Source organism: Sciurus carolinensis, chromosome 14 (assembly GCF_902686445.1).
Source record: "Sciurus carolinensis chromosome 14, mSciCar1.2, whole genome shotgun sequence".
Classification (NCBI taxonomy): Eukaryota; Metazoa; Chordata; class Mammalia; order Rodentia; family Sciuridae; genus Sciurus; species Sciurus carolinensis.
The window spans coordinates 18,781,660-18,793,246 of NC_062226.1; the positions used below are offsets into that span (position 1 = coordinate 18,781,660).

The 11,587-nt window shown below is 38.5% G+C and overlaps 1 pseudogene; it reads right to left on the minus strand.

Moving 5' to 3' along the window:
- Positions 1-9,979: 9,979 nt before the first annotated feature.
- Positions 9,980-10,571, minus strand: LOC124964046 (PRELI domain containing protein 3B-like; annotated as a pseudogene).
- Between the last annotated feature and the right edge of the window lie 1,016 nt (positions 10,572-11,587).

Genomic DNA, 11,587 nt, shown 5'->3' on the forward strand with positions numbered 1-11,587 from the left:
CACTCATACTTCAGATAGAGCACTAATTTCCAGAATACATAAAGAACTCAAAAAACTCTACACAAAGAATACAAATAACCCAATCAACAAATGGGCTAAGGATATGAACAGATGCTTCACAGAAGAAGATCTACAAGCAATCAATAAACATATGAAAAAATGTTCACCATCTTTAGTAATAAGAGAAATGGAAATCAAAACTACCCTAAGATTCCATTTCACCCCAATTAGAATGGCGATTATCAAGAATACAAGCAACAATAGGTGTTAGAGAGGATGTGGGGGAAAAGGTACACTCATACATTGCTGGTGGGGCTGCAAATTAGTGCAGCCACTCTGGAAAGCAGTGTGGAGATTCCTTAGAAAACTTGGAATGTACCCACCATTTGACCCAGCTATCCCACTCCTTGGCCTATACCCAAAGGACTTAAAATCAGCATAGTACAGAGATACAGCCACATCAATGTTAATAGCTGCACAATTCACAATAGCCAGACTGAGCAACCAATCTAGATGTCCTTCAATTGATGAATGGATAAAGAAACTGTGGTATATATATATACAATGGAATATTACTCAGCTATAAAGAATAATAAAATTATGGCATTTGCAGGCAAATGGATGAAATTGGAGAATATCATGCTAAGTGAGATAAGCCAATCTCAAAAAACCAAAGGACGAATGATCTCGCTGATAAATGGATGACGACCCACAATGGGGGGTGGGAGGGGGGCAAGAATGGAGGAAGGAGGGAGTGTATAGAGGGAAAAGAGGGGCGGGAGGGGTGGGGGGGTAGAAAAAATAACAATGAATCAGACATCATTACCCCATGTAAATGTTTGATTACGCAAATGGTGTGCTGTTACTCCATGTACACACAGAAACAACATGTATCCCATTTGTTTACAATAAAAATAAAATAAAATAAATTAAAATAAAATAAAATAAAATGTCAGTCTTCAAAAAAAAAAAGAAAAAAGAAAAATATCCAAGTCAGGGAGAACAAAACTGTCAAAGAAAAATTTTACGTTGTTTGCAATATTTCTTTCTACCCCATGTTGAGATCTTCAGTAAAATCTAGATTTCTCAGTAAATCTTTTTAGCCAGAGAAATCTTTGAGGAACTGTCCACTGTACTCTTGGTATGGACCTGAAGCAGACGCTCTGGTCTGAATGCAGGAGCTTAGTGAATCGGCTGATACCAAAGCTGCGTACAACTGATTAAAAACTGAATGCACGTGGGTGTGAGGTGCATTCCTGAAATCCCAGCTACTTCACAGACAGAGGCCGGAGGATCCAGAGTCGGAGACCAGCCTCAGCAACTTAGCAAGACTGTCTTTCCAAGAAAAAAAAAAAAAAAAATTTTTTTTTTCAGTAGTCCAGGGATGTAACTCAGATGTAGAACTTCCTGGGTTGAATCCCCAATACCAGAAACAGAACAAGAGTCATCAAAGCGGATCACACGTGGTTCTGAGGCACTGTGAGTGAGAGATGAATAACAGCACAGTCAAGAGAGGATCAAGCAGGCAGGGTGGTGTGCCCGGAGGGAGAAGTGTCCTCTATGTGGGGTGACTGAAAGGCCAAGAGCTTCAGAGCATGCAGGTGTTTCTCAAGCTCTCGTACATGTCTGACTGCACGACCAGCGTGATCCTGCAATATGTACAATTAGAAAAATGAGAACGTACACTGTATTTGTGTATGGTCTGTCAAAGTGGATAAAGGCATTCTACTGTCGTGTACGACTAATTAGAACACATAAAATTAAAGAATTTCAACAAAAAGAAGTTAAAAGATGAACAAGAGCTGGTCAGGCTGAGGAGGTAGGAAAAGACAAGACAAAGAGGTGACCGAGGTCTCCCGAGCAGAAACCCCCACAAGCACATATTAATGAAAGATAGAATAACAGATGAAAGATGGACAGATGGGTCAACAAACCAAAAATTCACAGAGAGACAAAAGAAGTGATAGACAAGCAAAGAGCCCAATGATAGTTACACAAATGGGCAGACAGAGGTAGTGTAGTCTGTGACTTGACCCTAGAAATTAATACTTTGAAAGGGAGGGGAGTCGGTGGGAGGCGGGGATGGATTTTTGCATTATTCTTTTTTCTTCTGGCCAAGTAGGGCCTACAACAACAAAAATCTTTTTTTTTTTCTTACTGTACTCTTTAAGGCACAAGGAGCGAATTTCTGATTAAATTTTTTTTTTCATAAATTTCCTATGAAACCAAGTAAGACAGAGACTGCTGAGCCCCCGATGGATTTCTAGTCCAGATTCAATGGTCACCCAGTCTTTGCTGCTAAGTTCATCTGTCCTCTCAGAAACTTCTGCCGTATACATCCATACCCTCATGAGTGGCTCAATTCCCATCATTTCTAGGATACCAATCTCTTCTGCTAGGAAGGACAAGATAGAATGAGGAGGATGGGACTTCCTCAGGTTTACAGGAGGGCCCATCTGCCTTGCAGAGCTTGGTCAGCAGTGTTTTTAAAGAGCGTAGTGGAAATGTTAGCTATGAACCACAGACCTCAGGGAAGCAAGGGGCAAGACAACCATGTTCCAGGGGATTCACTCTGGGCTGGAACAAGCTTACTCCTCCAACTGTATTCAACTGCAATCATTCTCTTTCCATTTTAAAATAAAGAACCAGGTGTGATGGACAGAATCACAGAAGGTCTGAGGCGTCAGAGCTGAAGGGACCGTATGCAAAGTGCTTGAATAGAAATCATGTAGGTTTGTTATTTCCTAAATATATATGAAAACATCTCCAATTGGGTATAAACTAACTAGGAGTGTTTAGAAAACCTTTATGAGTGTTCTGATCCTTGTTTCATTTAGAAGATAGGGATAGACATATATACCGTGAAAGTTAATGAGGGTTAGGAAGTCAGTGGACTGAGAGAGACATCATAACCCTATGTACACATATGATTACATGAATGGTGTGAATCTACATCCTGTGCAACCACAGAAAAGTTGTGTCCCGTTTGTGTACAATGAATTAAATGTAGTCTGTAAAAATAAAAATAAATAATTTTTTTAAAGAGAAAGCTAATGAGGGATTCAGGGCACAGATCACACTAGTAAATGACAATATTATTTTATCAACCTTCTCTATGTACCGGGTCCCAGGATTCATTCTCTGAATGTGAGTGTTGAATTACTGAACCCTGAAAATGTGTGCTCAGTACTCAGGGATACTTTTTAATCCATTTTCTCAATTTTCAAAGCATCTGGAGTCCTTGGGCATGTCCTATATCATTTGGATTAAGAAAGTCATATCTCATACCACCAAATCGTTACTCAGTGTTGGTCTGCTGCTCTCCATTCTGAGAAATACACCTGGGTTTTTTTTTTTTTTTTTCTTTTTTTTTAAAACCTCCCTAGCCTGGACACTTATTGAACCTCTCATAGAATGTAAAACGTGAAAGAGTTGCTAGGATACATTTCTTCGGTCTTCTTGATTTATAAGTACTTTTCTTAAATAAGTTAGATTAGAAGTTAGCAAATAATTAATTTCATGATCTCTTTATTTCTCCCACTAGAGTGATAAAAGATCTGGAAGATCTAAAGAATGTCATTCTAAAAGAACTTTGTCTAATTGGCATTACTGTGAGTGGTTTGTATTCTTCTGAAAGTTTGCACCTCACAAATCACATTCAAAATACCTCTGAAGAAAAGCAAATGGATTAAGGAAAATTATTTTGATTTGCCTAAGACATCATTGAGCTCCAAGAGTTACTTTTCCTGTAAGTTTGAAAAATCTTGAAGTTAAATTTATCATGTTGGTCTTACTTAGAAAAACCGATTGACATTAAGCAGAATGCTCAGTTTAAATGATATCTTTCAACTTATGGGTAGTTGTTGCTGGACCAGTTGTAACTTTCTTAGTCTTTCTTGTACATGAGATAAAAATGGTATTGTCTCATAGGACTTTTAAGTACCCAACAGAAGACTAACTCTAAGACACGATTCCCAAAGCACCATCGATCCCACGTTTCATTGTTCCTTAGCAGTTCTCAGTAGCTCTTTCTTCCTGTGGACCGAGTTCAACTCCTTGCCTGTCTTTCAGGATGTTCTGTGCTGTGGTCTTGACCTAGTTTTTTGCAAAGTTCTTTTTTCATTTGTCCTACACACACTCCAAATAAACAACTCACTGTGTCTCTCGCTTCCCAGAAAACCGTGACTGATGTCTTTACTTGTGTTTCTTTATCTGACAATCATGGCTTACCTCCAGCATATCAAAAGTTTGCCTAAATTATAAAGAATACAAGTAACAGTAAATGTTAATGAACATGTGGGGAGAAAAATATTCTCATACATTGCTGGTGAGACTGTAAATTGGTGCAACAACTATGGAAAGCTGTATGAAGATTCTTCAGAAAACTTGAATAGAACCACTAATTGATGGAGTTATCCCACTCCTCGGTATATATCTAAAAGACTTAAAAACAGCATACTACAGTGATGCAGCCATATCATGTTTATAGCAGCTGAACTCACAATAACTAAGCTAGGAATACAACCTAGGTGCCGTTCAATGGATGATGTATAAAGAAAATGTGGTACATATACACAAAGGAATATTACTCAGCCATAAAGAAGAATGAAATTATGGCAGTTGCTGGTAAATTGATGGAACTGGAGAATACATTAAGTGAAATAGACCAATCCCCAAAAACCAAAGGCTGAATATTCTCTCTGATTTGTGGATGCTAACCCCAAACAAGGGCAGTTGGGTAGGGAAATAATAGAAATCCATTGCATTAGACAAAAGGAAATGAAGGGAAGGGGTAGGGGAGGGGAAAAAGAAAGACAGTAGGATTAATTGGTCATAACTTTCCTAGCCTTGTATTTGAATACACAAGTAGGGTAACTTGGAATCATGTACAACCACAAGAGTGGGATCCTAAATAGAATGTTATACTCTATGTACGTATAATTTGCCAAAATGCATCCTGCTGTCATGTGCAATTACAAAAGAACAATTTTTTTTTTAAAGTAAAATAAATAAAGCCATGGGAAGAGGAAATTGTATTAGACAACTGAATAATGTAGAGTTGTTTTGCCAGAATTAGAATGCCGATCCTACTGCTCAATTGGGCAAACTGCATAGTCATTTGATGCCTTACTTATCTCTTCTTTAAGATCTTTGTGTAATTCCAAATCAACTCCAAAAGTTGTTTTTCAATTAAACAGCACCTAGCACAGGTTAAAAAAAAATGTTTGCCTGGCCTTCAAAATTTAAACTCAAGTGTTTCAATCTCCTTGCCATTTTTTTATTTCCCCTCATTCTTTAGGCCAGGAATGCCCTACTTTCTCAGACACCATTCATTTAAATCTCATATGTTGTGTGTCCAACTCTGAGTAGAAATAGCAAGATGTGTAAGAAGCAAAACCTTCTTTGATAATGAATTAAGATATATTATTTAAAAACCTTAACAGGAGAACCTTACAATAATAACATTGCATTCTCCATCTTCTTATTTTATTATAAATAACTGCCATTTGCTGCCTTGTATGACATAGACACTTTATGAGTTAATTATTATATGACTGATACTATTCTCATCTTAACAACAAAAGTAATGAGAAATGGCTGAGATTCAGAGTGGTGACGAAAACCGCTTACACCTACATTGAATGATGTCAAAATTCAGAGCTGTGTTGAAGTGAATTGGGATGTGACCAGCATACCCATGAGGACAGGTTAAGTTGTGTTGCTATAACAAACAGCCCTGAAATCCTAACAGTTACAAAGGTTTAACTTTTCCTTGCACTGCCTCTGTGCTCATTGTAACTTCCCCCATTCAGGACCTAGGCTGACAGCATAATCACTCCAGTGACGTGGTAGTTTATGTGACAGGAAAAGAGACCAAAAAAAAACAAACAAAACTTGTGGAATGCTCTGCATTGAAAATTTTTGGTCCCTCAAGACTTAACTCAAAATGTCATTTGTTGTTGTTCAATAAAATCTTTGCTTCTTCAACATGCACCAAATAATGCTTTAACCACTGGCAATACAGTTATGATTTCAAAATTCTTGTTGAAATAATATGGGTCTGTTCAGCAATCAGATGCCCAATGAGGTTTCCATCTTTAAAATGCATATAACACAATAATATTTTAATATACATCAAAAAAATTTCCACCAGAATTTGATTTATTTATCAAATATTTCCATTATCCAATATGTTCCATATTTTGTATAGGAAAAATATTATATTCACTTTATGTATCTCTTTTCTTGCTCATGTGGATGGGGCCAAGGGATGATTCCAGGGGCTTCTCATGGAAAGCCATATTAAGGTAAATGTAAGATTATTAAAATTTGAAAGTTGATTAAACAAAAAGGTGAACTAAATTAAAACTTTCCTTAATTATAAAGATGATTTGTATGCTGAAATCTGTAGCCCCATCAAGGAGATTTGGATTTAGATATCCTCCAAAAAGTTCCTGGGTTAATGCAGGAGTGATCAGAGGCAAAGTAGTTGGATTATGAAGACTGTAAGCTAGCTTAAATGGACTGACTAGGTGGTAACTACGGCAAGCAGCAGGTGACTGGAGGAGCTGGGTCAAGGCTGGGGTGGGGGATGCCCTGGAAGTATTGTTATTGTTCTTCTTGTGGCCCCTTCCCCTCTCTTTCTCTTCCTTCCTCTCCCTCTCTCTCTCTCCCTCTCTCTCTCTCTCTCTCTCTCTCTCTCTCTCTCTCTCTCTCTCTCTCTCGCTTTCCTAACCCTGCCATAAGCTGAGTACCTTTGCTCACCAAGCCCTATAGATGAGGTCCCTCCCTCTAATCTGTTCTCATTCAGTATTTGGGTCACAGAGGTGAAAAGCTGACTCTCGGAACCGCCAAGGCAAACTGAGCACATGCAAACGCTTCCTGCTACTAGGAAGCTGGAGAGCCGAGCTATGGGGAAATGAATGTTCCACCCATTCAGGTTCAAAAAATGTTTGGTAGGGACTTACCCCATTTACAGCAAGAAGAAAAGAGAACTTACACATTTTTGGCAACAAGAGGCTTCTCAAATTGCAGATAAATATTGACGTTGGCTTTAAGACAGCAAACACCCACCATCTCAAGTACAATAGACATATGGAAGACTTTGAGGAGCCTTCCAATATTGTACTCAGTACCCTTCCATTTAGGAGAGCGTTTAATCAACATTGTTGCTGTTCAAGGTCAACCAAATGCACAATCTGTCAACTCAAAGAAATATATGTATATATTATACCTCTGTGTGTGTGTGTATGTGTGTGTGTGTGTGTGTGTGTGTGTGTGTGTTACATTTCTCTTTTTTAAGACAAAATTAAATTCCAGGAGATGTGTGCATTATAATCTTGTTATAATTCCATGAGGTTCGACAAAAGCATTCATCCATGTAATTCACATCCCTGTCTACAGAATGTAACTGTCAACCCAGAATTTTCCCTCCAGCCTCTTCTCAGTTAAACTGTCCCCATGAGGCATCACTACTCTGAAGATTTTATTTTTTCAACAAAAATTAGTTTTGCCTGTACTGAGGATTCCTATAAATAAAATCACTCAGGGTGCACTCCCTGGTGTCTGGCCTCTAGAGCTGAGCACCTGTCACTGCAACCCAATCACGTTGCTTAGTGTGTCAGTTTTTCTTTTTCTTACTTAATAGCATTATGTTACATGAATACGCTGCAATTTATTTAACCATTTTAGTCGTAGGCTATAATGAAAAAGGTTTCTGTGGACATATTTTACAAATCATTTTGTAAGAAAACATTGTCGTTTCTCCAAGCTAAACACCCAGAAGTAGAATTGCCAGGTCATGGAAAATAGGCATCCTTACCATAGTACGACAATACCAAAACGTTTCCCCAAAGGAGCTGTGCGATTCTGTACTCCCCCCAGAGATGCTTTAGGACCTGGTGCCCTCCCAAACCGCCTACATTTGCTGTTAGCACTCTTGTGGAGCCTCGTTGTGGTTTGGTTGTTCATTTCCGAATGATTAATTGTGCTGAGGAGTTTTTAAGGTGTTTACTGGCTATTCATATATCATTCTTTGCTAAAATTGGGACAATTTTTTATTCAGCTATTTATTTTACTGTTTAGATATAGATAATCCCAGTGGCTTAAGAGCCTGAGGCAGGAGGATCGCAGGTTCAAAACCAGCCTCAGTAATGACAAGGCATTAAGCCACTCAGTGAGATGCTCTCTAAATAAGACATAAAATGGGGCTGGGGATGTGTCTCAGTGATTGAGTGCCCCTGAGTTCAATCCCCTATAACCCCCAAAAATACATAGAAAAGGTGTAAGTGAAGGATAAAAATCCTTTACTAAAAGTATGCATTACAAATATTTTCTTTTACAGTGTGACTGTTGTTTTGTCTTTTTGCAATTCATGTCTTTTGATGGGAAGAAATTTTTAATTGTATTGATCTTGCCTGAGAAATCTTTGCTTTCTTCAAACTTCCTTCCAGAAAATAATTAACTTTAGCTTTCACATTTGGACCTTTGCTTTATTTGTGTGTGAGGTTTGAGATGGGGGTTGAGCTTTTAATAACATAGACATACTGCTTTTTAAGTATCACGTATTAAAAAGATATCCTTTTTTCACTGAAATATTTTAGCACATTCCTTGAAAATAAATTGAGCATCAACCTGTGCTTAATTTCTGGACCCTATAAAGGTTTCCATGGGTCTCTATCAGCCCTCATATCAATGCTTATCTATGAACTTACACTTAAATTGTGTTTCCCTGCACAAAGAGGACAGAATCCTCACTGCCGTCTCCAGTCCACGAACACCACTGACCTGCTTTTTTATTACTAAGGTTTTCTTTTCTCCAGAATTTCATAGTAATAAAATCGCATAACTTGTAGCATTTTAAATCTGAGTGCTTTCATTTCTTGTAATGCATTTGAGGTTCACCTATGTCATTGCGGGCAGCTGTAGATTGTTTCGGTTACTAGGTAGCATTTGACTGCACAGATATGATTCAGCTCTTCACCAATCGCAGGACACTAGATTGTTGCCAGCTTGTGGTGACTACGAATGCAGATGTTGAATATACTCACCTAGAGGCTCTTCTGTGACCATATGTTTCTATTTCTTTGGGGTAAATATCTGAAAGTGGAATTGTTGAATACCCTTTTAATTTTCTTAGAAGCTGTCAAACTGTTTTCCCAAAGTGGCTGTGCCATTTTGTCCTTCCACCAGCAATATATGAGAATGCAAGCCACTCTACAACAGGATATTGTCTATTTTTTTAAATTCTATTCAAGATATTTATATTAGTGTACCACAACTTGCTTCTCCCTAATTACTAATGGTATTAACATTTTTGTTTATGAATATTTCACATCTGTATATCTTCTGTACCAGAGATAGCTGCACATATTATTCATGTATTTTTAAAGTAGGTTTTTCTTCTTATTATTGAGCTATGGAAATTCTGTACACTTTCTTTTATTATATATGCACATTGCACATATTTGCTCCCATTTGCAGAAGGTCTTGTTTTCTTTTTTTTTTTTTTTATTTTATACAATTTAATGGCCTTTAAAACTATACAATTTCTCCTTTTAGAGTCAGTTCCCCCAGGCAGGCTGTTCTCGTCTGTAATCAAGGTGAGTGTGTATATATAAGGGAGGCTCTGCTTGCTTGGTTCTGGGGTTGGTCCAAAGTCAGGGACAGTTCCAATGTGTGAAAAGTGTTAAAATTCTATATTAAGGAGACTCGATGTCAATACTAATTTCTCCCAAGTACTTTTAAAAAATTGTTAAATTTTCACATAAATACCAGATCCCTAGAAATGAATCATTTCAAGCCACACTGACCTCAGATGACCCTCTGGATTTCAGAATCCCTGTCTCATTTTCTTTTGATAGAAAGTCACATAGCCTTACTCCAGATTGTTTTTAAAAATTCGACCTAAAATATAGTGGTGGTTTTTAAATAACACATAAATACACTGTCTGCTTAGAGAGAGTGGGGACCTGATATTCTATATTCTCTCCCATTTCTCTAAAAATGCTGCCGCCACCTTGGGGTCCTCCTGCTTCCTCTTGCCCAAGCCGTCAACTCTTCGATCTCGCCATTTCATTTATGTATCATCCATTCCATCGCTTCTTGACCTTCACTGGCATTAGAAGACACGGTGCTTGCCATCTGCCCTTCCGGGTAAGTGCTAAGGCTGACTCCCTGCACAGAGATGGTGGCTTCCTGAGTCAGAACAATCTTTTCTGCGTCTTGAGGATGTGGTTTTCTTATTTAAGTCTCTCATTCACTGAAACCATTTTTGTAAAGGAAATATTATTAGATTTAAGTTCCATTGTTTCCTCTACTGGATCATCTACAGAATGTTCTTGCACATATGTTTTGACTCTTGCTGAACCAATAGGAGACTTCACGATGGCAGGCAGTTCCCGTGCTGAGAAGTCTGAGGCTGTGCGCCTTCCAGAGGGATCCATACGCCGGTCCAGCCCATCAGCTCCAACCACACTCGGGTTCGTAGGGTTTGGGTATTTCTGCTCTGTGGCTGTTGTAACAGTTTCCCACGGGTGGTCCAAGGTTTGCTCTGATGTCTAGATCTTCATGGTGCTGGCAGTCCCAGCCCTGCCTGGGCGACTCTGGGGGACAATGAGGTACGTAGGCTCACTGCCCAGCCCCACGGACAACAGGTAACTATGCAGCACACAGACATCATCAGGCCCGGCGCAAGGACTACAGGACGCGCCCTATCCTGGCTGGGCCTAGCCTTACACCCAGGTCTTGTTTTCTTAATGTTGTTTGAAGGGAAATTTTTAATAATGATCAAGTCCAATTTGTCAGTTAAGTTCTTATAAGTTAGACTTTCTCTGTCTTATCTAAAATGTTCTTTTCCAATCTAACATTGCAAAAATTTTATCCTACATTTTGTCTCGATAATTTTTAGGTTTAGGTTTTGCATTTAGGTCTGTGGTCAAATTTAAATCCGTTTGTATATGAGATAAATTATGGGTCAAGATTTATTTTTCAGCACATAGCTCTAAATTTTGGAGGTCCTTTAATAACATGAGATTAGAATCCTGGACTTGAAACTATGTCTTACTTCTTTTCTAGAGTTAGAAAATGTTTTTGCTCAACCCTATCCTTCCTCTCCCAACAACAATGAGTCGTTGTCAGTGCCCTAAGAGAGACAAGATTCCCTTTTGTTCCCTCTGGAAACTTGGTGCTTTTGAGAGAAGGTTCTGAGCAGGAAGTCAACAGGAGGTCGGGTGAGTTTATACCCTTCCTGTTTCCTGCTTGCAGTGCCAGGGGAGATTCTGCCCCAACTCTGCCTCCTGAGCATCACATGGAGGTTCATGGAAACAATGCTCCTCCACAAATAGGTGTGAATTCTCTTCCTTCTGTACTGTCACACTCTCCTGCATCTCATTTTGTGTATTTCAAAATTGCTAAAAGAGAAGATTTTTAAATGTTCTCACTACAAAAAACAGAAGAAAAAAAAAAAAGAACAGAGAAAAGAAAGACGAGTAGGTGAGGTAATATGTGCCTTAACTTCATTTAATCATTCTGCAATATACACATGTACACATATACATATACACATATACACCAGATCGTACCCCAT